A 25968-nucleotide genomic window follows, 5' to 3' on the forward strand; every position below is an offset into this window, starting at 1 on the left:
AGTGGCCTATCAGGCACTCAGCCACAAGTGACATCACAACCACAAACTCCACACACATGACCAGCATTGGCCTATCAGGCACTGAGCCACAAGTGACATCACAAACACAAACTGCAGCCACATGAAAATCACTGGTCTACCAGGCACTGAGCCACAAGTGACATCACAACCACAAACTCCACCCACAGGACAAGCAGTGGCCTATCAGGCACTCAGCCACAAGTGACATCACAACCACAAACTCCACACACATGACCAGCATTGGCCTATCAGGCACTGAGCCACAAGTGACCTCACAACCACAAACTGCAGCCACATCACCAGCACTGGCCTATCAGGCCCTGAGCCACAAGTGACATCACAAACACAAACTGCAGCCATGTGACCAACACTGGCCTATCAGGCCCTGAGACACAAGTGACATCACAAACACAAACTGCACCCACATCACCAGCACTGTTCTATCAGGCACTGAGCCACAAGTGACATCACAACCACAAACTCTATCCACATGACCAGCACTGGCCTATCAGGCACTGAGCCACAAGTGACATCACAAACACAATCTCCACCCACATGACCAGCACTGTTCTATCAGGCACTGAGCCACAAGTGACCTCACAACCACAAACTGCACCCACAGGACCAGCACTGGCCTATCAGGCACTCGGCCACAAGTGACCTCACAACCACAAACTCCACCCACAGGATCAGCACTGGCCTATCAGGCAGTAGAGGAACAAGTGACCTCTCAACCAAAAACAGCAGCCCTGGACCTAGCACTGGCCTATCAAGCACTCAGCAGAAGTGGCCTCACAGATACAAAGAAGTAGCAACGTGGCTGCTGGTGGCCTAGCAGGTACTGAGGCCAAATAACTGCACAAACACAAACAGCAGCAATATGCATCAAGGTGGACTCTCAGGTGCTCATGCTGAAGTGACCTCACAGGCAGCCATGAAGCCAAATAGCTGCTCCTGGCCTCTTTGCAACTGAGGCACAATTGACCTCAACAAGCACAAACAGCAGCAATGTCCATGCTGATCGCCAGTCACATACTGATGCACAACTCACCACAAAAGCACCAACAGCAGCAACGGACCTGCTCACCCTTTAGGAGGCACTGAGACACAAGCATCACCAAAGCTATGGGCATGCTGTTGGCCTACCAGCTTCAGAGGCACAACTCACCTCACAAGCACAAATGGCATCGACCTGCCTGCTGCTGCCCTATCTTTGACTGAGTCACAAGGGATCTCAAAAGTGCAAACCTTCACAGAGGAGAAGCTCACCTGGGCCACTCGCACGTCCCTTGATTACGCTGTGATCATTCCGTACAGAACAGTCTTCTGCAAAAGGCTTTCATCTCCTGACAAGACTCTCTCCAGATCATGCGACAGCTCCACTCTGCCACCCTGCACACAAATCACAAAAGGAACAATCGGTCTCGCTTTTCCTTTAGTACCATCAAGTCCGAGCTGGGAGCCTTCGCACTGCAGCACCTACACAATGGCAGCAGCATGCCACTTCCATTTCTAGTGCATTTCTAGGGACAGAGATCAGCTGAGGGAGCAGCTGCACTGCAAAGGCTTTCTGACACTCTCAGATCAACTCGGCACTGCACCAGGCATCAACCTGACGCCAGACCTCTGCTCTGCCACCTACTCTACAAACACACTGCCTCTGCCCCGCACAGCTGCCTCTTCTGCTAGATACAACCAAGTGCCAGCAAGAAGAGATGCATGCAGGACACTCGCCACTTGCACACTCCCCAGCCACTGCTCTGCTCGCTGCCTTCCCTTGGCTTCTCAATCCAGACACTCAGGCAAGCTCTTGCGGTAACACCACAAGGTGGCCAAGGCACTCTAGGCTCACAAGGCCTGTGCAAATGAGCAGCACAAGATCAGGCACAGAGCTGCCTCCTTGGGTGATGCTGCTCTTTTCAGAGGGAAGGATCCTGCTTTCTTTGGGCACAGCAGGCTGCTGCTTTCCACCCCCATCCCCTCACGAACCTCCTGCTAGGGATGGGGACATGGGGATTTTCTGTAGTAATACAAAAGTTACAGATACAACACAGAAACACTTGAGAGTCCGGAAGGCCTCCTGAGCCCAAAGGAACCTCCCTTCCTTTCCTTTAGTTACTTGGACAAGGAGCTTGGACGGGGAAGGGAAAAAGGGTGCAGAGCCTTTGAAATGAGGCCCAAGCAATGAGACAGCCCCACACTGGACGGCTGCTGAAATGACAGCTCTCCTGGCTGCGCAGCCTCTGCAGCACCAGTCCGCGCTCCACAGCTGCCTTCACAGAGCACTGAGGGCTGGGTGTCACGGGCAACCTGGCCCTGGGCACATCTTCACCCCTCGCAGAGCCGGCAGCCCAAGAGCTCTGAGACTTCCACAGGTCAAGCTATGGACGCTTTGGGGCACTCACACAAAGGCACTCCAGACATGCTGGCATCTATTATAAGGGTCTTGGACTCGTCCTATATGGCACCACAACCTCCTAGGAAAAGGAGGGGGCACCGTAGCATTTGTTGAGCGGGCTGGCAATAACAGCACTTGTGGGAGGCGGAATTTGCAGCACAGCAGAGGTACCAGGAGCTGAACCCACAACCCAAGTCACCCAGGGAAGACAGGCGCATTTATGGAAGCCTTCGCATCCACACGTAGCCTCTTCTCAGTCACTTGCAGCTGCTTTCACAGAGGGCTCACGACGCTGGCCAAGATGTTGACAGGTACAGGGACACAGCCTGGCATCCTGCCTCCATCCTCAGCGCCTCTAGCACTGCACTGGGAACCTCCATGAGTGGAGCAACCTAGAAAGAAAGAAAGAATCGGAGTGTTACTGGCAGTTCTGCTGGCCTTACAGAGTCGCAACAGGCAGGGGCAAATGTCTCCCCTCTGTGCTCAGCTCTATTGGTGAGAACACAGCCAGCAGGGCCACCAAGACGTTCTACCCCTCTTTTTGGCACAGGTGACACCATGTCTGTATACCAGGTCCTGTTTGGGCTCTCCAGTTCTGCACAGGCGCTAACACACTGCAGGGAGTCCAGCACAGGGACACCAAGACGGTCAGGGGCTGCAGCGTGGGGCATAAAAGGAGAGGCTGCGAGAGCTGGCTTTGTTCAGCCTAGACAAGAGAAGGCCAACGGGGATCTTCATGCTGTGCACAGCTACCTTATGGAGGGCACAGAGAAGACGGAGCCGGATTTTCTTGGAGGTGCACACTAGTAGCATGGGAGGCAACGGGGACAAATCGGACAATGGGAAATGCTTCTGAGACATTAAGAAGAAACCTTTTTCTCCGTGACGGTGGCCAAACTGCGGCACAGGGATCCAGAGAGGTTCCCAGATCTCCATCCTTGGAGGTAATCAAAACTTCACTGGAAAAGGCCCCAAGATACCTCCTCTACTGGCACCTGCCTGGAGCAGGGCGTTGGAGCCCTGCTACCTCCACATGGCTCCCCCATTGCAGCCTCAAGGAATATGCTATTATGAGACTCTTGCCAAAGGCACCAGAGGCTTTGGAGATGCCGCCTCCACCGCTCAACAAGGACAGGTGTCTCAGAGCCACCCATCGCCCTCACAGGCCTGACTTCTTGTGAGGGGGCATCTCCCCTCTCTGCAAGGCTCTGCGTAGGCACAACGTGCAGAAATGCCTCTGACTGCTTTCATTAACTACCCATCTCGCTGAGGGACTGGAATGGATTAGCGTCTGAGATGGGAAGATGCAATGAGGGTCCAGATTCAGCAGAAAGCCTTTAAGGAGGGAGAAGAGAACTCTCTCCAGCAGTCGGTAAAATCCCAAAGACTCACGGAAGCATCAAACCCTTCCGAAACTGCAAGCCTGAACCTCAGCTGACACAAACCACCAAACTGGGAGCAGCCCTGCCTCGCACCACGATGCTCCAAGGAGGCAACACGGTCACCAACAGTCCTCACCCACGTCTCCCAGAAGGACACCGTGATGGCAGGCTGGGCCTTGGGAGCAGAGCACTGCTCTCTCCAGACACCTCCTCCCACGCTGAGCAGCAAAACACTGGCGCCACCACCCGGCTCCACCACAGGGCATCTCGCACTGTAACACGCCGGTACCTCCACACCTCACAGAGGGTTGGCAACCAACACACGCCTCTGCATCAGCGACACACAGCCCACAGCACCACACACGGCAGCACACAGGGCACCCCAAGCACCCCACAACACACAAAGCCCAACTCTCCAGACCTTCCATTCCTTTCTAGTCCTCCAAGGCCTTGCAACAGGCTCTGCCTCTGAACAGCCACTCACAGCCCGGGGCCTGCTCACTTCCCACCTTCCCACCAGGAAGCAGAGAAGAAGTGCTCTCACAGCGGCTGATCAGGCCAGCTTTTCCCTCTCGCTTGTGCCTCAACTTCTCTGAACAAGAAATCTCTTTCAAAATGTGGCCCATACCCTTTTTGGGGGGTGACATTCCTTCCATCTCCTCCAACAGCCTTTGCACCCATTCTCCAATGACTGCATACGTGCACAGAAAATCAGAGACCCCTAAAGTGTTACAGTTCTAAACGTGTCATAAAAGCAGCTGGACACCTCAAAGACAGACACAGCATGCAGACCTTGCAGGAAAATCTCACAAGCTCCCTGCTCTTTTGACAGGGGCAACTTCTAAAGCACACACACACCCTGGCAAGAAGAGATTATTCACACCACTGCTCACACCAGCACTACATTCACTTAGCAGCCTCAAAAGTCTAGCTGGACTCCCTAGCTGACCGGGAGGACGCTGCAAGCTTCTACTTAGCAACAAGTGGAAAGGCCAACTCCATGTCCATGCTCACCACAGAACATCATCTGCATTTTAAATGTAGCAGTACTAACTCATGATGATGGAGTGGAATAAAATTTGTGTCAGATGATGTGGAATATCGACTTCTGCTTGATTAATGAGTTGCATTTCTGTATTGCTGTAGAGCTCTGCAGGGGTCAATCCCTCCTCTGAGCACACGCAACAAACCCAGAAGTGACCTCACCACCAGCATCCAAGCCATGCATCTTCCCCTGACCTGTCAGCTGCTCACACAGAGGTGTCATCACATCACAGATTCACATCATGGCCTCATAATACTCACAGTGCTCTGAAACACCCATTGCCTACCAGTTACTACACCAAAAGATTAGCTTCTGCTATGCATTATCAACACCTAGCCTATGAAATTTAAGAATTGCAGAACAGCCTGCAAGTAATTCTTGGCAACATTTTCTAACGGGAGGATTGCATGGGAGCAGCGATCATCAAACTGAAGACAGCAGGGCCTCGTGTCCCAGGCACAGGGAGAAGCCTTCCCGCAACTCAGAACTCTGGTTCCTTCCCCAATGCTGAACAAAACCAGAAAATCCTCTACACATCCAGGACAACAAGCATTCTCCTATTTTAGGCCCTGACAACTGGAGGCACGTGGAAGGACTCAGGCCAGGGCATCTCAGTTGGTGAAACCAGCAGAGACACAATTCAGCAACTCTTCACCCTGACCTAGGAGCATGGAAAGAACAACAGCAAGTGCGAGCAATGGCCGTTCATCAACTTTCAAGGCCCCTGACAAGCAAAACAGCTCACACTTACAGAGCTCTTCTGCAAACACCCTTCACCCTGCTGCCAGGCTCACAGGTCTCGGTGCAAAGCAAGAGGCAGGGAGCAAAAACAACGGCTAAGGCACGGCATCACATGCGGGCACAGCCTCTCTCAGAGCCACTCGGAAATGCAGTTTTCACAACAAAAGACACCATCGGGAAGGGCACCTCGCGACGACACCAGCAGCCTGCTCACACTTTGCCCAGCACCTCCCAAACGCACCTCGAAGCAGCACCTGGGGCTGCGCTGGCAGCAGCAGCTCAGGAAAATGCTTTAACAGGGATCCCAGAGCCACCACAGGGCCAAAGCTTCCTGCCCCCAAACCCCACCGAGCCGCCCCGGCCCAGCTGCTCGCGGCAGGCCGCCACGTCTGGCTGCAGGGCAGCTCCCCCCTCTGGCCCACGTCGCTCTGGCCCCTGCTCACGGCCCCACCAGCCCCTGCTGCAGCTCCTGCAGCAAAGCAGCCCCGGCAAAGCCAGCACCGCTGCCCCGCCCCGGCGGGAGGGCACCCGCCGCCATTTGAACGCGCCCGCAGCCCCCACCAAACGCTCTCGCCCGCTCGCTTCTCGCCTGCTTTGCTCCCGCTCCTCTTCCACCTCTTTGACGTCTTTTTTTTCCCCACATGCTGGACTGCAATTGGCTGGCAGAGCCATCAGTGAAATCGATGCCCGCCCTCCTCCTCCTGACAGCCAATAGAAGGGCTGCACTGCGGCGATGCCATGGCAACGCTGGGCCCTCCTGCCCTGGCGGCCAGCTCCGCCCCCTCCCCCTTGGTCGGGCGCCATGTTGTGGGCGGCAGCGCGGGGCGCGGCGGGGCCTGGGTGCAGCGTGGTGCTGTGTGGGCGGGCAGTGCGGGGCCCCGGGGTGCGGCCGCTGCCCCGGCGGGGCTGGGCTGTGCGGCAGGGGCCCCGCGGGGCTGCTGGCCGCCCTGCGCCCTGGGGGCTGTGCGGGGTGTGGGGGGGGCAGCACTGGGGCCTGTGCTGGTGGCCTCCGTGGTGCCGCTGTGGGGGCCCTGGGGCTGGCTGTGGCACCAGAGCCCTCAGGCAGCGTCCTCCTGCCCCCAGGGCAGGGCAGGGCAGGGCAGGGCAGTGTCCTCTCGCCCCTCCTGCCCCGGCCGCCTGCCCACGGCAGCCCTAGGGCTTGGCTAGGTAGCGGTGGTGTGGGGTCGTGAGGGTGCTGGGGGAGATGGCTGTGTTGGGCTCACCCCAGCGCTGCCCACCCAGCTCAGAGAAAAGACCTTGGTGTCAGCCAGGACCTGTTGAATGAGGATTGCACCTCCGCCTGTTTCCAGGCTGCTCTCTCCAATGTATTTTCTTTTGGGTGCAGAGGTTTGAGCCCAATTTGCAGGAAGACAGGGTCTGTGGCCATCTGAAGGTGGCATCTCTGAGCCCAAAACATGCTGCACCAAGCTGGAAGCATAAAAGGATCGAGGGGGAAGGAAGAGAGATTTTTCCCAAACACCCAGAGGACTTGGGGTTATTAAAAGGTGAAGGTTTTATTATCATATACGGACATTTCCAGCAGGGTCTTGAGAGCCCCATGGAGCTGCAGGCCACCTCAGCATCTGGGATGCAGGACCCCTTTCCTCTCAGAGCCAGACCCCAAAGAGGACCCACTCCCAGGGAAACCTGTCATGGATTCCCATGCCCCCCCCCCCCACCCTAAGAGGCGATGGAGCTGGCCGCACAGAAGCCTTGGGGCTCAGGACAGCCCCATCCCCAGGACCCAGCAGTCCTGGCTGCCACATTGTCGCCCGAGCCAGAGGGGACCCTCAGGCAGGGCTCTCGCAGCAGCCCCCAGCCCTGTCCAGGCACCCCCACAGCCCGGGATCCACAGCAGTTTTGGCAGTTAACAGTCTCTGTGCGACACCTCGGGAAGGATCTCCCAAAGCCCTTACCCTCGGTGGAGAGCCGCAGGAGCGCAGGGGACAAGGAGCTGTGGTCCTGGCTGATGGTGTCCATCCAGCAGTCCTCCATCTCGCTTGCCCTCTTGCTCTCGTTTCACCTCTCCAGCCAGAGAAACAGGACGCTCTTCCCATCTCATTACCCAAAACTCCTTTCCAACATGCCCCTGCTCCTCCGTCTGTTGGTGAGGGGCCCCAACGTGGTCCCACTGCCTCCTGTCCCCTCTCCTTGCCGTGGAGCCACTATGAAAGGCAGCCGTGGGGAGGGTGTGAGCAGTGCCCAGGAGTGCCTGGGCCTCACAGGGAAGTGAGGGTCCCCGCCCACGACACCGGGGAGACCTCCCTGTGATGTGGCACGTCCCACTGTGACCTCAGCTCGTGTCATCTGGGGGCTCTGTAGGTCACTGCCATGGAGATGGCACAGCCAGGGAGAGAGCAGAGAGATTTCCCCTCACGTCCTGGAAAGCCATCACTTCCCTTCACTGCAGTTATTTTCCATAATTTTCTGATAAATCCTTCAGGAATGTCTCCAGACAGTGTCAAAGACTGTGAAATACCTCAAATGGGGCACTGGAGATGTCACTTCTGCGCCCCTGCACTGACAGGTCACTGCACTGGGCAGACCTGTGCAGGAATCTGGGGTTTGGGGGTTGGCGTTTTTACAGGATCCAAGGCATGTGGGATGAACCAGCACAAAGCATGGCCACAGGCTGAGAAATGCTTTGGTGAGCCTCAAAACTGGTTTCTGCTGTGGGCCCCTCTTTTTGTGGAAGCAGGATGCAGGACAATGTGGGACAGGACGTAGCTTTCCTCCTTTAGGCACCAAGGCAGGATCTCTGCTTTTAAAAGTGCTCAGCAAGGTTTCTCAGTCGGCAGTGCTTGAGCTAGAGATGCTATGCCAGAGAAGAGCAAACATAGCCTTAACACACGTCATCCAGAGGCCCTTATCCAGGACCCTGGAGCCTGCCAGGCTCCAAAGCCATGGGCGAGGCCAGGTAGCAAATGTGGGGAAGTTTTCCCATTTCCCATGAAGTTTGCCCATCTTTCCTTCTGGCTGAGCCTGAGGAAGCCATTTCTCATCCCTGGGCCTCATTTGGTCCTTGTGCTTTTCAGTGTCACCTTGGGGCTGTGCTTCTCCCCTGGGTACGCTCCTCAGCCCCCTGCCCTCCTCCCCAAAGGCACCCTTGCTCTCCTGGGTCTGTACAGCCCCGACATCCTGGATCTCCCACATTTTATGACTCTGGGCTTCTCAGGACATGCTCACACACTGCAGTGCTGCTGTCCAGGCTCCGGTGCAGAGCCTATGAGGCAGTGCGATGCCTCAGGACGTGCATTTTGACTCACTCCCAAGTTTGTGAGATGACCAGCTCCCAGCTCTGCAGCTGCTGAAGTTTGAGAACATCCCTACAACCAGCCTTCCTGCTCTTCCTAATCTCTGCACAGTTTTGGGGCAAATCTTGCAGAAGGGAGACTCTGTCCCCCTTGAATACTGTGAGAGATGTGGCTTTCCAAGTCACTGCAAAAGGAAGGACTCCTTTACTTCTTTGGGTTGCTTCTTGAGCCTGTGGCACCCCCTCTGTGATGCTGGGAGCCCCAGCTCTGCAGCCTGGTGTCTTTGCCCTTTCTCTCCCGTGTCTCCTGTTTGTCTACCCAAAGTCTTCTCTCCACACCAGGGGCATGGGAAGTGCTGCTTTAGAGAGCTCATTTGAAGCTGTGACATGTTGTGAATCTGAAGGCCTGAAGGAGGCTAGTCTGGGACATGGCTGTGCCCCCACACCCCCTCCTGTTCCCAGCCTGAGGATCCAGGAAGGTCTCCAGGGAGAGCAGTGGGCTTGGGGGTGGGTGGGATGGGTTTCCCTCAACATCCCTGGGTCCTGCATGGGTTTCTCTGAGTGCTCAGGAAAATCCCTCTTCTCTAGGGGCTTGCATCAAGGCTTTTCCAGACTTTTGTACAGAAACCCAGCCTGGTCCAAGATCCCCAAGAGCAGCACGGCCCCCAGCATCACCCGGGACCCCCAGGAGCTGTCTGGCTCTCTCTTCTGTTCCCACATTCCCCGATTAAATGGACACTTTGTAGCCTCACCTTTACAACACTCCGCCTGGACACTGCAACACTGTGACTCCTCCCCTAGCTCATTCCCATAGGCAGCTGCTGATTTGTGACCTGCCTATTGGCTGGCAGGAGGAGGGGGGCGGGTCTGGATTTCACTGACGGCTCTGTCAGCCAATCGGAGTCCACCATGTGGAAGAAAAACAGACGTGAAAGAGAGAGGTGGAAGAGGAGAGGGAGCGAAGCAGGGGAGGCTTTGGGTGGAAAGCAGGACCGGGCTTGGGCAGCTTGTTTCTCACAAGACCGTGAGAAACGCTCTGCCCCCCCTGGCCAGTATAACTGCTCTGCCTGGCACTGAGGCACAGGAGGACTCAGGGTGGAGATCGGGCTCTGCAGAGAAGAGCCCCAGGAGCAGAGTTAGGAAACAAGAAAAGACCTCGAATGCGAAAAAACAGCATCTTTAAGTACACCAGAAACCAGCAGGGGCTGGAAAATGCCCCAAGCTGTAGTAAAAGTTTCTGAGCATAAAGAAAAATCAATGAAAAAAAAGAAAAACTGTTCAAATTTGAAAAATAGATGGATGTAACCGAGTAACCTTAAAAGAAGTAGCTTCAGCAGTTACAGTTAAAACCAAACTATAACAACCTAATGGCCTTGGTAGGCTTTTCTTTTTGTTTGGGTTCTACAGAGTGACCCTCTGAAGAGCAACAACTTGAAAAGAAGCAGCCAGAAAGAGTGGTAGAATTGTTAGGCTAAGTAATGTGTTTTTTAAAAGTATCTAAATAATAGAATGAACCTAGGAGCCAGGAGAGAAGTAACATCAAAGGAAGATGGCAGACCTAAGAATGAGGGGATACTCATACCAGGCTGATAACGAAACTCAACGGCTGTATTCTAGTGTTTGTAAAAATTGATGATCCTAAGGAAGGGGCTAACACCTTCCCTTGATGAAAGGAAAGGAAAGAAAGAGAAAAAGATGGTAAAATTAAGCATAAATGTAACAGCTGTTGATCTGAAGTTAAAGTTGTCTGTTTCCTATAGAGAAGACAGGGAAATACGGAAAAAGAATAATAAAAAAAAGGTGACCAACTCTATTTGAAGCTCCTCTAAAGGGAACTATTCCAGCTTGGGGAACAAACTGATCTTTCGGTGCAGGAAAGAAATGCCTGCAATTAAAGGAAATAAGATTTCTGTGTTAAGATATGGAGCTGGAACAACACTCGGATTCACCAAATTTGGGTCAATAGGCCAGACCAATCATGTTGCTATTAGGATTAAGACTGTTATTTTTAACAGTTGTTTACGTGTTACTGCAAATGGGCATGCTTTGCTTTTGGCGTCTATTAATAGCAGTGCGCATTTCCCCAGTACACTGTGCTTACCCAAAAGCCGCCCACTGCACACCAAGGGGAATTAGCTGACTTCTGAAATAAATGCGTGTGTCTGGCGGTGTCAAGGGGTGGAGTGACAGGCGCCACACAGGCAAGCGTGGGACTCTGGATGGTGCAGCCCACAGAAGAGGGGTTTGCTCTGGGGTGATCCCAGGAGTTAAGGAACCCCGGGTGCATCACGGCTGGAGCCACCACACTGTGGGGTTGCTGCAGCCTGGGGGCAACCGTCTAACGACCCCACGACTGACAATTCCAGACAGAGGAGAAGTGACACCACAGACTCACCCCATAAACATCTAGGTGCTGTGGAACCATTCCCCACAGAAAGACCTGTTAGTGGGCAAGTTGTTACTAACTGAACAGTGCTGTGGGCTGAGCACTAGGTTACCTGTTGATGTGCATGCTGTTATTGACTGAGGCCATACAGCTTTTGTGTAACTGCGGTCTGGCGTTGTTTTGACTCGCTATAGAAAAGAGTAAGCCACAGAAGTTGGTGTGGACTCTGACCGACCATCAGCTGGCCTGTGGATGTCAATGGCGTGATGAGGAGAATCCAGGCAAACTACCAGGTTTGTTATAAGCTCTTATCTCTAATAAATTCTCATACTTGACAAATGATGATCTCTTGGAGTTCAGTGCAAATAACCCCCGAATTCAAAAGAATCACAGACACCCCTCTATTGGCGTGTCACAGGTAACACTCACAAGGGGCATCAAATCTCTTGAACGGGATGGTTGGTTACTGTCCAGATGGTGGTGGCAGTCTCCTTTGCCAGGGTCCTTCCAACAGTGGCTTCCACTGGATCAGATGAGACTCCCCGAACTGTTCTTCTGGGGAATTTTTATAGTCCAGCTGGCTTGTGGTCCTGTGTGACCTCTCCAGCATATGCATGAGCCATTGCTACTGATTACCTTAAATTGCATATCAAAGCATCTCCTAACTCTCCTAAGAATGCACAAAAGACTGTCCTACATAGCCGCTTCTTCATTTGCAGGAGCAGTTTGTACTGTCGATTTTCAAGGGCCTTAAGTATTTACAGTTTAATCAGTTCTGCAGCAGGAGCTGCTGCAGAGATTCTGAAACAGCCAGATACTCCACCTGAGGTGGTACTCACCACATTTAAGCACAGGAATTGGTCCAGGCACAGCAGGATCTGCCTCTAGAAATCTCTAGAACTGTCTGAAATACCCACTTGGAGAGGTTCTGCACCAGTCAGTCCAACACTTAATTTGGAAAGTGGTAGGAGTTCTGTCAGTCTCCTAGTTTTAAGTCCATCCCCTGTTTCAGACGACCAGCCCCAGGGCCCCCACGCTGGCGCCAGGGCTGCCGCCAGCACAGGCCCCAGTGCTGCCCCCCCCCACGCCCCGCAAAGCCCCCAGGGCGCAGGGCGGCCAGCAGCCCCGCAGGGCCCCTGCCCCACAGCCCAGCCCCGCCGGGGCAGCGGCCGCACCCCGGGGCCCCGCACTGCCCGCCCACACAGCACCACGCTGCACCCAGGCCCCGCCGCGCCCCGCGCTGCCGCCCACAACATGGCGCCCGACCAAGGGGGAGGGGGCGGAGCTGGCCGCCAGGGCAGGAGGGCCCAGCGTTGCCATGGCATCGCCGCAGTGCAGCCCTTCTATTGGCTGTCAGGAGGAGGAGGGCGGGCATCGATTTCACTGATGGCTCTGCCAGCCAATTGCAGTCCAGCATGTGGGGAGAAAAAAGACGTCAAAGAGGTGGAAGAGGAGCGGGAGCAAAGCAGGCGAGAAGCGAGCGGGCGAGAGCGTTTGGTGGGGGCTGCGGGCGCGTTCAAATGGCGGCGGGTGCCCTCCCGCCGGGGCGGGGCAGCGGTGCTGGCTTTGCTGGGGCTGCTTTGCTGCAGGAGCTGCAGCAGGGGCTGGTGGGGCCGTGAGCAGGGGCCAGAGCGACGTGGGCCAGAGGGGGGAGCTGCCCTGCAGCCAGACGTGGCGGCCTGCCGCGAGCAGCTGGGCCGGGGCGGCTCGGTGGGGTTTGGGGGCAGGAAGCTCTGGCCCTGTGGTGGCTCTGGGATCCCTGTTAAAGCATTTTCCTGAGCTGCTGCTGCCAGCGCAGCCCCAGGTGCTGCTTCGAGGTGCGTTTGGGAGGTGCTGGGCAAAGTGTGAGCAGGCTGCTGGTGTCGTCGCGAGGTGCCCTTCCCGATGGTGTCTTTTGTTGTGAAAACTGCATTTCCGAGTGGCTCTGAGAGAGGCTGTGCCCGCATGTGATGCCGTGCCTTAGCCGTTGTTTTTGCTCCCTGCCTCTTGCTTTGCACCGAGACCTGTGAGCCTGGCAGCAGGGTGAAGGGTGTTTGCAGAAGAGCTCTGTAAGTGTGAGCTGTTTTGCTTGTCAGGGGCCTTGAAAGTTGATGAACGGCCATTGCTCGCACTTGCTGTTGTTCTTTCCATGCTCCTAGGTCAGGGTGAAGAGTTGCTGAATTGTGTCTCTGCTGGTTTCACCAACTGAGATGCCCTGGCCTGATTCCTCCACGTGCCTCCAGTTGTCAGGGCCTAAAATAGGAGAATGCTTGTTGTCCTGGATGTGTAGAGGATTTTCTGGTTTTGTTCAGCATTGGGGAAGGAACCAGAGTTCTGAGTTGCGGGAAGGCTTCTCCCTGTGCCTCGGACACGAGGCCCTGCTGTCTTCAGTTTGATGATCGCTGCTCCCATGCAATCCTCCCGTTAGAAAATGTTGCCAAGAATTACTTGCAGGCTGTTCTGCAATTCTTAAATTTCATAGGCTAGGTGTTGATAATGCATAGCAGAAGCTAATCTTTTGGTGTAGTAACTGGTAGGCAATGGGTGTTTCAGAGCACTGTGAGTATTATGAGGCCATGATGTGAATCTGTGATGTGATGACACCTCTGTGTGAGCAGCTGACAGGTCAGGGGAAGATGCATGGCTTGGATGCTGGTGGTGAGGTCACTTCTGGGTTTGTTGCGTGTGCTCAGAGGAGGGATTGACCCCTGCAGAGCTCTACAGCAATACAGAAATGCAACTCATTAATCAAGCAGAAGTCGATATTCCACATCATCTGACACAAATTTTATTCCACTCCATCATCATGAGTTAGTACTGCTACATTTAAAATGCAGATGATGTTCTGTGGTGAGCATGGACATGGAGTTGGCCTTTCCACTTGTTGCTAAGTAGAAGCTTGCAGCGTCCTCCCGGTCAGCTAGGGAGTCCAGCTAGACTTTTGAGGCTGCTAAGTGAATGTAGTGCTGGTGTGAGCAGTGGTGTGAATAATCTCTTCTTGCCAGGGTGTGTGTGTGCTTTAGAAGTTGCCCCTGTCAAAAGAGCAGGGAGCTTGTGAGATTTTCCTGCAAGGTCTGCATGCTGTGTCTGTCTTTGAGGTGTCCAGCTGCTTTTATGACACGTTTAGAACTGTAACACTTTAGGGGTCTCTGATTTTCTGTGCACGTATGCAGTCATTGGAGAATGGGTGCAAAGGCTGTTGGAGGAGATGGAAGGAATGTCACCCCCCAAAAAGGGTATGGGCCACATTTTGAAAGAGATTTCTTGTTCAGAGAAGTTGAGGCACAAGCGAGAGGGAAAAGCTGGCCTGATCAGCCCCTGTGAGAGCACTTCTTCTCTGCTTCCTGGTGGGAAGGTGGGAAGTGAGCAGGCCCCGGGCTGTGAGTGGCTGTTCAGAGGCAGAGCCTGTTGCAAGGCCTTGGAGGACTAGAAAGGAATGGAAGGTCTGGAGAGTTGGGCTTTGTGTGTTGTGGGGTGCTTGGGGTGCCCTGTGTGCTGCCGTGTGTGGTGCTGTGGGCTGTGTGTCGCTGATGCAGAGGCGTGTGTTGGTTGCCAACCCTCTGTGAGGTGTGGAGGTACCGGCGTGTTACAGTGCGAGATGCCCTGTGGTGGAGCCGGGTGGTGGCGCCAGTGTTTTGCTGCTCAGCGTGGGAGGAGGTGTCTGGAGAGAGCAGTGCTCTGCTCCCAAGGCCCAGCCTGCCATCACGGTGTCCTTCTGGGAGACGTGGGTGAGGACTGTTGGTGACCGTGTTGCCTCCTTGGAGCATCGTGGTGCGAGGCAGGGCTGCTCCCAGTTTGGTGGTTTGTGTCAGCTGAGGTTCAGGCTTGCAGTTTCGGAAGGGTTTGATGCTTCCGTGAGTCTTTGGGATTTTACCGACTGCTGGAGAGAGTTCTCTTCTCCCTCCTTAAAGGCTTTCTGCTGAATCTGGACCCTCATTGCATCTTCCCATCTCAGATGCTAATCCATTCCAGTCCCTCAGCGAGATGGGTAGTTAATGAAAGCAGTCAGAGGCATTTCTGCACGTTGTGCCTACGCAGAGCCTTGCAGAGAGGGGAGATGCCCCCTCACAAGAAGTCAGGCCTGTGAGGGCGATGGGTGGCTCTGAGACACCTGTCCTTGTTGAGCGGTGGAGGCGGCATCTCCAAAGCCTCTGGTGCCTTTGGCAAGAGTCTCATAATAGCATATTCCTTGAGGCTGCAATGGGGGAGCCATGTGGAGGTAGCAGGGCTCCAACGCCCTGCTCCAGGCAGGTGCCAGTAGAGGAGGTATCTTGGGGCCTTTTCCAGTGAAGTTTTGATTACCTCCAAGGATGGAGATCTGGGAACCTCTCTGGATCCCTGTGCCGCAGTTTGGCCACCGTCACGGAGAAAAAGGTTTCTTCTTAATGTCTCAGAAGCATTTCCCATTGTCCGATTTGTCCCCGTTGCCTCCCATGCTACTAGTGTGCACCTCCAAGAAAATCCGGCTCCGTCTTCTCTGTGCCCTCCATAAGGTAGCTGTGCACAGCATGAAGATCCCCGTTGGCCTTCTCTTGTCTAGGCTGAACAAAGCCAGCTCTCGCAGCCTCTCCTTTTATGCCCCACGCTGCAGCCCCTGACCGTCTTGGTGTCCCTGTGCTGGACTCCCTGCAGTGTGTTAGCGCCTGTGCAGAACTGGAGAGCCCAAACAGGACCTGGTATACAGACATGGTGTCACCTGTGCCAAAAAGAGGGGTAGAACGTCTTGGTGGCCCTTCTGGCTGTGTTCTCACCAATAGAGCTGAGCACAGAGGGGAGACATTTGCCCCTGCCTGTTGCGACTCTGTAAGGCCAGCAGAACTGCCAGTAACACTCCGATTCTTTCTTTCTTTCTAGGTTGCTCCACTCATGGAGGTTCCCAGTGCAGTGCTAGAGGCGCTGAGGATGGAGGCAGGATGCCAGGCTGTGTCCCTGTACCTGTCAACATCTTGGCCAGCGTCGTGAGCCCTCTGTGAAAGCAGCTGCAAGTGACTGAGAAGAGGCTACGTATGGATGCGAAGGCTTCCATAAATGCGCCTGTCTTCCCTGGGTGACTTGGGTTGTGGGTTCAGCTCCTGGTACCTCTGCTGTGCTGCAAATTCCGCCTCCCACAAGTGCTGTTATTGCCAGCCCGCTCAACAAATGCTACGGTGCCCCCTCCTTTTCCTAGGAGGTTGTGGTGCCATATAGGACGAGTCCAAGACCCTTATAATAGATGCCAGCATGTCTGGAGTGCCTTTGTGTGAGTGCCCCAAAGCGTCCATAGCTTGACCTGTGGAAGTCTCAGAGCTCTTGGGCTGCCGGCTCTGCGAGGGGTGAAGATGTGCCCAGGGCCAGGTTGCCCGTGGCACCCAGCCCTCAGTGCTCTGTGAAGCCAGCTGTGGAGCGCGGACTGGTGCTGCAGAGGCTGCGCAGCCAGGAGAGCTGTCATTTCAGCAGCCGTCCAGTGTGGGGCTGTCTCATTGCTTGGGCCTCATTTCAAAGGCTCTGCACCCTTTTTCCCTTCCCCGTCCAAGCTCCTTGTCCAAGTAACTAAAGGAAAGGAAGGGAGGTTCCTTTGGGCTCAGGAGGCCTTCCGGACTCTCAAGTGTTTCTGTGTTGTATCTGTAACTTTTGTATTACTACAGAAAATCCCCATGTCCCCATCCCTAGCAGGAGGTTCGTGAGGGGATGGGGGTGGAAAGCAGCAGCCTGCTGTGCCCAAAGAAAGCAGGATCCTTCCCTCTGAAAAGAGCAGCATCACCCAAGGAGGCAGCTCTGTGCCTGATCTTGTGCTGCTCATTTGCACAGGCCTTGTGAGCCTAGAGTGCCTTGGCCACCTTGTGGTGTTACCGCAAGAGCTTGCCTGAGTGTCTGGATTGAGAAGCCAAGGGAAGGCAGCGAGCAGAGCAGTGGCTGGGGAGTGTGCAAGTGGCGAGTGTCCTGCATGCATCTCTTCTTGCTGGCACTTGGTTGTATCTAGCAGAAGAGGCAGCTGTGCGGGGCAGAGGCAGTGTGTTTGTAGAGTAGGTGGCAGAGCAGAGGTCTGGCGTCAGGTTGATGCCTGGTGCAGTGCCGAGTTGATCTGAGAGTGTCAGAAAGCCTTTGCAGTGCAGCTGCTCCCTCAGCTGATCTCTGTCCCTAGAAATGCACTAGAAATGGAAGTGGCATGCTGCTGCCATTGTGTAGGTGCTGCAGTGCGAAGGCTCCCAGCTCGGACTTGATGGTACTAAAGGAAAAGCGAGACCGATTGTTCCTTTTGTGATTTGTGTGCAGGGTGGCAGAGTGGAGCTGTCGCATGATCTGGAGAGAGTCTTGTCAGGAGATGAAAGCCTTTTGCAGAAGACTGTTCTGTACGGAATGATCACAGCGTAATCAAGGGACGTGCGAGTGGCCCAGGTGAGCTTCTCCTCTGTGAAGGTTTGCACTTTTGAGATCCCTTGTGACTCAGTCAAAGATAGGGCAGCAGCAGGCAGGTCGATGCCATTTGTGCTTGTGAGGTGAGTTGTGCCTCTGAAGCTGGTAGGCCAACAGCATGCCCATAGCTTTGGTGATGCTTGTGTCTCAGTGCCTCCTAAAGGGTGAGCAGGTCCGTTGCTGCTGTTGGTGCTTTTGTGGTGAGTTGTGCATCAGTATGTGACTGGCGATCAGCATGGACATTGCTGCTGTTTGTGCTTGTTGAGGTCAATTGTGCCTCAGTTGCAAAGAGGCCAGGAGCAGCTATTTGGCTTCATGGCTGCCTGTGAGGTCACTTCAGCATGAGCACCTGAGAGTCCACCTTGATGCATATTGCTGCTGTTTGTGTTTGTGCAGTTATTTGGCCTCAGTACCTGCTAGGCCACCAGCAGCCACGTTGCTACTTCTTTGTATCTGTGAGGCCACTTCTGCTGAGTGCTTGATAGGCCAGTGCTAGGTCCAGGGCTGCTGTTTTTGGTTGAGAGGTCACTTGTTCCTCTACTGCCTGATAGGCCAGTGCTGATCCTGTGGGTGGAGTTTGTGGTTGTGAGGTCACTTGTGGCCGAGTGCCTGATAGGCCAGTGGTAGTCATGTGGGTGCAGTTTGTGGTTGTGAGGTCACTTGTGGCTCAGTGCCTGATAGGCCAGTGCTGGTGATGTGGCTGCAATTTGTGATTGTGAGGTCACTTGTGGCTCAGTACCTGATAGAACAGTGCTGATGATGTGGGTGGAGTTTGTGTTTGTGATGTCACTTGTGGATCAGTGCCTGATAGAACAGTGCTGGTCATGAGGGTGGAGATTGTGTTTGTGATGTCACTTGTGGCTCAGTGCCTGATAGGCCAGTGCTGATCACATGGGTGCAGTTTGTGTTTGTGATGTCACTTGTGGATCAGTGCCTGATAGGCCAGTGCTGGTCATGTGGGTGGAGTTTGTGGTTGTGATGTCACTTGTGGCTCAGTGCCTGATAGGCCAATGCTGGTCATGTGTGTGGAGTTTGTGGTTGTGATGTCACTTGTGGCTCAGTGCCTGATAGGCCAGTGCTGGTGATGTGGGTGGAGTTTGTGTTTGTGATGTCACTTGTGGCTCAGGGCCTGATAGGCCAGTGCTGGTCATGTGGGTGCAGTTTGTGGTTGTGATGTCACTTGTGGCTCAGAGCCTGATAGGCCAGTGTTGGTCACATGGCTGCAGTTTGTGGTTGTGATGTCACTTGTGGCTCAGGGCCTGATAGGCCAGTGCTGGTCCTGTGTGTGCAGTTTGTGGTTTTGATGTCACTTGTGGCTCAGTGCCTGATAGGCCAGTGCTGGTCCTGTGTGTGCAGTTTGTGGTTGTGATGTCACTTGTGGCTCAGTGCCTGATAGGCCAGTGCTGGTGATGTGGGTGGAGTTTGTGTTTGTGATGTCACTTGTGGCTCAGTGCCTGATAGGCCAGTGCTGGTGATGTGGGTGGAGTTTGTGTTTGTGATGTCACTTGTGGCTCAGTGCCTGATAGGCCAGTGCTGGTCACGTGGGTGCAGTTTGTTGTTGTGATGTCATTTGCGGATCAGTGCCTGATAGGCCAGTGCTGGTCACGTGGGTGGAGTTTGTGTTTGTGATGTCACTTGTGGCTGAGTGCCTGATAGGCCAGTGCTGGTGATGTGGGTGGAGTTTGTGTTTGTGATGTCACTTGTGGCTCAGGGCCTGATAGGCCAGTGCTGTTCATGTGGGTGCAGTTTGTGTTTGTGATGTCACTTGTGGCTCAGGGCCTGATAGGCCAGTGTTGGTCACATGGCTGCAGTTTGTGTTTGTGATGTCACTTGTGGCTCAGTGCCTGATAGGCCAGTGCTGGTGATGTGGGTGGAGTTTGTGTTTGTGATGTCACTTGTGGCTCAGTGCCTGATAGGCCAGTGCTGGTCACGTGGGTGCAGTTTGTTGTTGTGATGTCATTTGCGGATCAGTGCCTGATAGGCCAGTGCTGGTCACGTGGGTGGAGTTTGTGTTTGTGATGTCACTTGTGGCTCAGTGCCTGATAGGCCAGTGCTGGTCATGTGGGTGCAGTTTGTGTTTGTGATGTCACTTGTGGCTCAGTGCCTGATAGGCCAGTGCTGGTCATGAGGGTGCAGTTTGTGGTTGTGATGTCACTTGTGGCTCAGAGCCTGATAGGCCAGTGGTGGTCACATGTCTGCAGTTTGTGTTTGTGATGTCACTTGTGGCTCAGTGCCTGATAGGCCAGTGCTGGTCATGTGGCTGCAATTTGTGTTTGTGATGTCACTTGTGGCTCAGTGCCTGATAGGCCAGTGCTGGTGATGTGGGTGGAGTTTGTGTTTATGATGTCACTTGTGGCTCAGTGCCTGATAGGCCAGTGCTGGTCCTGTGTGTGCAGTTTGTGGTTGTGATGTCACTTGTGGCTCAGTGCCTGATAGGCCAGTGCTGGTCACGTGGGTGCAGTTTGTTGTTGTGATGTCATTTGCGGATCAGTGCCTGATAGGCCAGTGCTGGTGATGTGGTTGGAGTTTGTGTTTGTGATGTCACTTGTGGCTCAGTGCCTGATAAGCCAGTGCTGGTCATGTGGCTGCAGTTTATATTTGTGATGTCACTTGTGGCTCAGTGCCTGATAGGCCAGTGCTGGTGATGTGGGTGGAGTTTGTGTTTGTGATGTCACTTGTGGCTCAGTGCCTGATAGGCCAGTGCTGGTGATGAGGGTGCAGTTTGTTGTTGTGATGTCATTTGCGGATCAGTGCCTGATAGGCCAGTGCTGGTCACGTGGGTGGAGTTTGTGTTTGTGATGTCACTTGTGGCTCAGTGCCTGATAGGCCAGTGCTGTTCATGTGGGTGCAGTTTGTGATTGTGATGTCACTTGTGGCTCAGTGCCTGATAGGCCAGTGCTGGTGATGTGGCTGCAGTTTGTCATTGTGATGTCACTTGTGGCTCAGTGCCTGATAGGCCAGTGCTGGTCATGTGGATAGAGTTTGTGGTTGTGATGTCACTTGTGGCTCAGTGCCTGATAGGCCAGTGCTGGTCCTGTGTGTACAGTTTGTGGTTTTGATGTCACTTGTGGCTCAGTGCCTGATAGGCCAGTGCTGGTGATGTGGGTGGAGTTTGTGTTTATGATGTCACTTGTGGCTCAGTGCCTGATAGGCCAGTGCTGGTGATGTGGGTGGAGTTTGTGTTTGTGATGTCACTTGTGGCTCAGTGCCTGATAGGCCAGTGCTGGTCACGTGGGTGCAGTTTGTTGTTGTGATGTCATTTGCGGATCAGTGCCTGATAGGCCAGTGCTGGTCACGTGGGTGCAGTTTGTGGTTGTGATGTCACTTGTGGCTCAGGGCCTGATAGGCCAGTGTTCGTCACATGGCTGCAGTTTATATTTGTGATGTCACTTGTGGCTGAGTGCCTGATAGGCCAGTGCTGGTCACGTGGGTGCAGTTTGTGGTTGTGATGTCACTTGTGGCTCAGTGCCTGATAGGCCAGTGCTGTTCATGTGGGTGCAGTTTGTGTTTGTGATGTCACTTGTGGCTCAGTGCCTGATAGGCCAGTGCTGGTCAAGAGGGTGCAGTTTGTGGTTGTGATGTCACTTGTGGCTCAGAGCCTGATAGGCCAGTGTTGGTCACATGTCTGCAGTTTGTGGTTGTGATGTCACTTGTGGCTCAGTGCCTGATAGGCCAGTGCTGGTCATGAGGGTGCAGTTTGTGGTTGTGATGTCACTTGTGGCTCAGAGCCTGATAGGCCAGTGTTGGTCACATGTCTGCAGTTTGTGGTTGTGATGTCACTTGTGGCTCAGTGCCTGATAGGCCAGTGCTGGTGATGTGGGTGGAGTTTGTGTTTGTGATGTCACTTGTGGCTCAGTGCCTGATAGGCCAGTGCTGGTGATGTGGGTGGAGTTTGTGTTTGTGATGTCACTTGTGGCTCAGTGCCTGATAGGCCAGTGCTGGTCACGTGGGTGCAGTTTGTTGTTGTGATGTCATTTGCGGATCAGTGCCTGATAGGCCAGTGTTGGTCACGTGGCTGCAGTTTGTGGTTGTGATGTCACTTGTGGCTCAGTGCCTGATAGGCCAGTGCTGGTCATGTGGGTGCAGTTTGTGGTTGTGATGTCACTTGTGGCTGAGTGCCTGATAGGCCAGTGCTGGTGATGTGGGTGGAGTTTGTGGTTGTGATGTCACTTGTGGCTCAGTGCCTGATAGGCCAGTGCTGGTCATGTGGGTGCAGTTTGTGTTTGTGATGTCACTTGTGTCTCAGTGCCTGATAGGCCAGTGCTGGTCACGTGGGTGCAGTTTGTTGTTGTGATGTCATTTGCGGATCAGTGCCTGATAGGCCAGTGCTGGTCACGTGGGTGGAGTTTGTGTTTGTGATGTCACTTGTGGCTCAGTGCCTGATAGGCCAGTGCTGGTGATGTGGGTGGTGTTTGTGTTTGTGATGTCACTTGTGTCTCAGTGCCTGATAGGCCAGTGCTGTTCATGTGGGTGCAGTTTGTGATTGTGATGTCACTTGTGGCTCAGTGCCTGATAGGCCAGTGCTGGTCACGTGGGTGCAGTTTGTGGTTGTGATGTCACTTGTGGCTCAGTGCCTGATAGGCCAGTGCTGGTGATGTGGGTGCAGTTTGTTGTTGTGATGTCATTTGCGGATCAGTGCCTGATAGGCCAGTGCTGGTCACGTGGGTGGAGTTTGTGTTTGTGATGTCACTTGTGGCTCAGTGCCTGATAGGCCAGTGCTGTTCATGTGGGAGCAGTTTGTGGTTGTGATGTCACTTGTGGCTCAGTGCCTGATAGGCCAGTGTTGGTCACGTGCGTGGAGTTTGTGTTTGTGATGTCACTTGTGGCTCAGTGCCTGATAGGCCAGTGCTGGTGATGTGGCTGCAGTTTGTGGTTGTGATGTCACTTGTGGCTCAGTGCCTGATAGGCCAGTGCTGGTCATGTGGGTGCAGTTTGTGGTTGTGATGTCGCTTGTGGCTCAGTGCCTGATAGGCCAGTGCTGGTCCTGTGTGTGCAGTTTGTGGTTGTGATGTCACTTGTGGCTCAGTGCCTGATAGGCCAGTGCTGGTGATGTGGGTGGAGTTTGTGTTTGTGATGTCACTTGTGGCTCAGTGCCTGATAGGGCAGTGCTGGTCATGTGGCTGCAGTTTGTGTTTGTGATGTCACTTGTGGCTCAGTGCCTGATAGGCCAGTGCTGGTCACGTGGGTGCAGTTTGTTGTTGTGATGTCATTTGCGGATCAGTGCCTGATAGGCCAGTGCTGGTCACGTGGGTGGAGTTTGTGTTTGTGATGTCACTTGTGGCTCAGTGCCTGATAGGCCAGTGCTGTTCATGTGGGTGCAGTTTGTGATTGTGATGTCACTTGTGGCTCAGTGCCTGATAAGCCAGTGCTGGTCATGTGGATAGAGTTTGTGGTTGTGATGTCACTTGTGGCTCAGTGCCTGATAGGCCAGTGCTGGTCCTGTGTGTGCAGTTTGTGGTTTTGATGTCACTTGTGGCTCAGTGCCTGATAGGCCAGTGCTGGTGATGTGGGTGGAATTTGTGGTTGTGATGTCACTTGTGGCTCAGGGCCTGATAGGCCAGTGTTCGTCACATGGCTGCAGTTTGTGTTTGTGATGTCACTTGTGGCTCAGTGCCTGATAGGCCAGTGCTGGTCATGTGCGTGCAGTTTGTGTTTGTGATGTCACTTGTGGCTCAGAGCCTGATAGGCCAGTGTTGGTCACATGGCTGCAGTTTGTGGTTGTGATGTCACTTGTGGCTCAGTGCCTGATAGGCCAGTGCTGGTCCTGTGTGTGCAGTTTGTGGTTGTGATGTCACTTGTGGCTCAGTGCCTGATAGGCCAGTGCTGGTCATGTGGATAGAGTTTGTGGTTGTGATGTCATTTGTGGCTCAGTGCCTGATAGGCCAGTGCTGGTCCTGTGTGTACAGTTTGTGGTTTTGATGTCACTTGTGGCTCAGTGCCTGATAGGCCAGTGCTGGTGATGTGGGTGGAGTTTGTGTTTATGATGTCACTTGTGGCTCAGTGCCTGATAGGCCAGTGCTGGTGATGTGGGTGGAGTTTGTGTTTGTGATGTCACTTGTGGCTCAGTGCCTGATAGGCCAGTGCTGGTCACGTGGGTGCAGTTTGTTGTTGTGATGTCATTTGCGGATCAGTGCCTGATAGGCCAGTGCTGGTCACGTGGGTGCAGTTTGTGGTTGTGATGTCACTTGTGGCTCAGGGCCTGATAGGCCAGTGTTCGTCACATGGCTGCAGTTTATATTTGTGATGTCACTTGTGGCTGAGTGCCTGATAGGCCAGTGCTGGTCCTGTGTGTTCAGTTTGTGGTTGTGATGTCACTTGTGGCTCAGTGCCTGATAGGCCAGTGCTGTTCATGTGGGTGCAGTTTGTGTTTGTGATGTCACTTGTGGCTCAGTGCCTGATAGGCCAGTGCTGGTCAAGAGGGTGCAGTTTGTGGTTGTGATGTCACTTGTGGCTCAGAGCCTGATAGGCCAGTGTTGGTCACATGTCTGCAGTTTGTGGTTGTGATGTCACTTGTGGCTCAGTGCCTGATAGGCCAGTGCTGGTCATGAGGGTGCAGTTTGTGGTTGTGATGTCACTTGTGGCTCAGAGCCTGATAGGCCAGTGTTGGTCACATGTCTGCAGTTTGTGGTTGTGATGTCACTTGTGGCTCAGTGCCTGATAGGCCAGTGCTGGTGATGTGGGTGGAGTTTGTGTTTGTGATGTCACTTGTGGCTCAGTGCCTGATAGGCCAGTGCTGGTGATGTGGGTGGAGTTTGTGTTTGTGATGTCACTTGTGGCTCAGTGCCTGATAGGCCAGTGCTGGTCATGTGGGTGCAGTTTGTGTTTGTGATGTCACTTGTGTCTCAGTGCCTGATAGGCCAGTGCTGGTCACGTGGGTGCAGTTTGTTGTTGTGATGTCATTTGCGGATCAGTGCCTGATAGGCCAGTGCTGGTCACGTGGGTGGAGTTTGTGTTTGTGATGTCACTTGTGGCTCAGTGCCTGATAGGCCAGTGCTGGTGATGTGGGTGGTGTTTGTGTTTGTGATGTCACTTGTGTCTCAGTGCCTGATAGGCCAGTGCTGTTCATGTGGGTGCAGTTTGTGATTGTGATGTCACTTGTGGCTCAGTGCCTGATAGGCCAGTGCTGGTCACGTGGGTGCAGTTTGTGGTTGTGATGTCACTTGTGGCTCAGTGCCTGATAGGCCAGTGCTGGTCATGTGGGTGCAGTTTGTTGTTGTGATGTCATTTGCGGATCAGTGCCTGATAGGCCAGTGCTGGTCACGTGGGTGGAGTTTGTGTTTGTGATGTCACTTGTGGCTCAGTGCCTGATAGGCCAGTGCTGTTCATGTGGGAGCAGTTTGTGGTTGTGATGTCATTTGCGGATCAGTGCCTGATAGGCCAGTGTTGGTCACGTGCGTGGAGTTTGTGTTTGTGATGTCACTTGTGGCTCAGTGCCTGATAGGCCAGTGCTGGTGATGTGGCTGCAGTTTGTGGTTGTGATGTCACTTGTGGCTCAGTGCCTGATAGGCCAGTGCTGGTGGTGTGGGTGCAGTTTGTGGTTGTGATGTCGCTTGTGGCTCAGTGCCTGATAGGCCAGTGCTGGTCACGTGGGTGCAGTTTGTTGTTGTGATGTCATTTGCGGATCAGTGCCTGATAGGCCAGTGCTGGTCACGTGGGTGGAGTTTGTGTTTGTGATGTCACTTGTGGCTCAGTGCCTGATAGGCCAGTGCTGTTCATGTGCGTGCAGTTTGTGATTGTGATGTCACTTGTGGCTCAGTGCCTGATAAGCCAGTGCTGGTCATGTGGATAGAGTTTGTGGTTGTGATGTCACTTGTGGCTCAGTGCCTGATAGGCCAGTGCTGGTCCTGTGTGTGCAGTTTGTGGTTTTGATGTCACTTGTGGCTCAGTGCCTGATAGGCCAGTGCTGGTGATGTGGGTGGAATTTGTGGTTGTGATGTCACTTGTGGCTCAGGGCCTGATAGGCCAGTGTTCGTCACATGGCTGCAGTTTGTGTTTGTGATGTCACTTGTGGCTCAGTGCCTGATAGGCCAGTGCTGGTCATGTGCGTGCAGTTTGTGTTTGTGATGTCACTTGTGGCTCAGAGCCTGATAGGCCAGTGTTGGTCACATGGCTGCAGTTTGTGGTTGTGATGTCACTTGTGGCTCAGTGCCTGATAGGCCAGTGCTGGTCCTGTGTGTGCAGTTTGTGGTTGTGATGTCACTTGTGGCTCAGTGCCTGATAGGCCAGTGCTGGTGATGTGGGTGGAGTTTGTGTTTGTGATGTCACTTGTGGCTCAGTGCCTGATAGGCCAGTGCTGGTCACGTGGGTGGAGTTTGTGTTTGTGATGTCACTTGTGGCTCAGTGCCTGATAGGCCAGTGCTGGTCATGTGG

Source organism: Apteryx mantelli, chromosome 8 (genome assembly GCF_036417845.1).
Source record: "Apteryx mantelli isolate bAptMan1 chromosome 8, bAptMan1.hap1, whole genome shotgun sequence".
In the NCBI taxonomy this organism is placed as follows: domain Eukaryota; kingdom Metazoa; phylum Chordata; class Aves; order Apterygiformes; family Apterygidae; genus Apteryx; species Apteryx mantelli.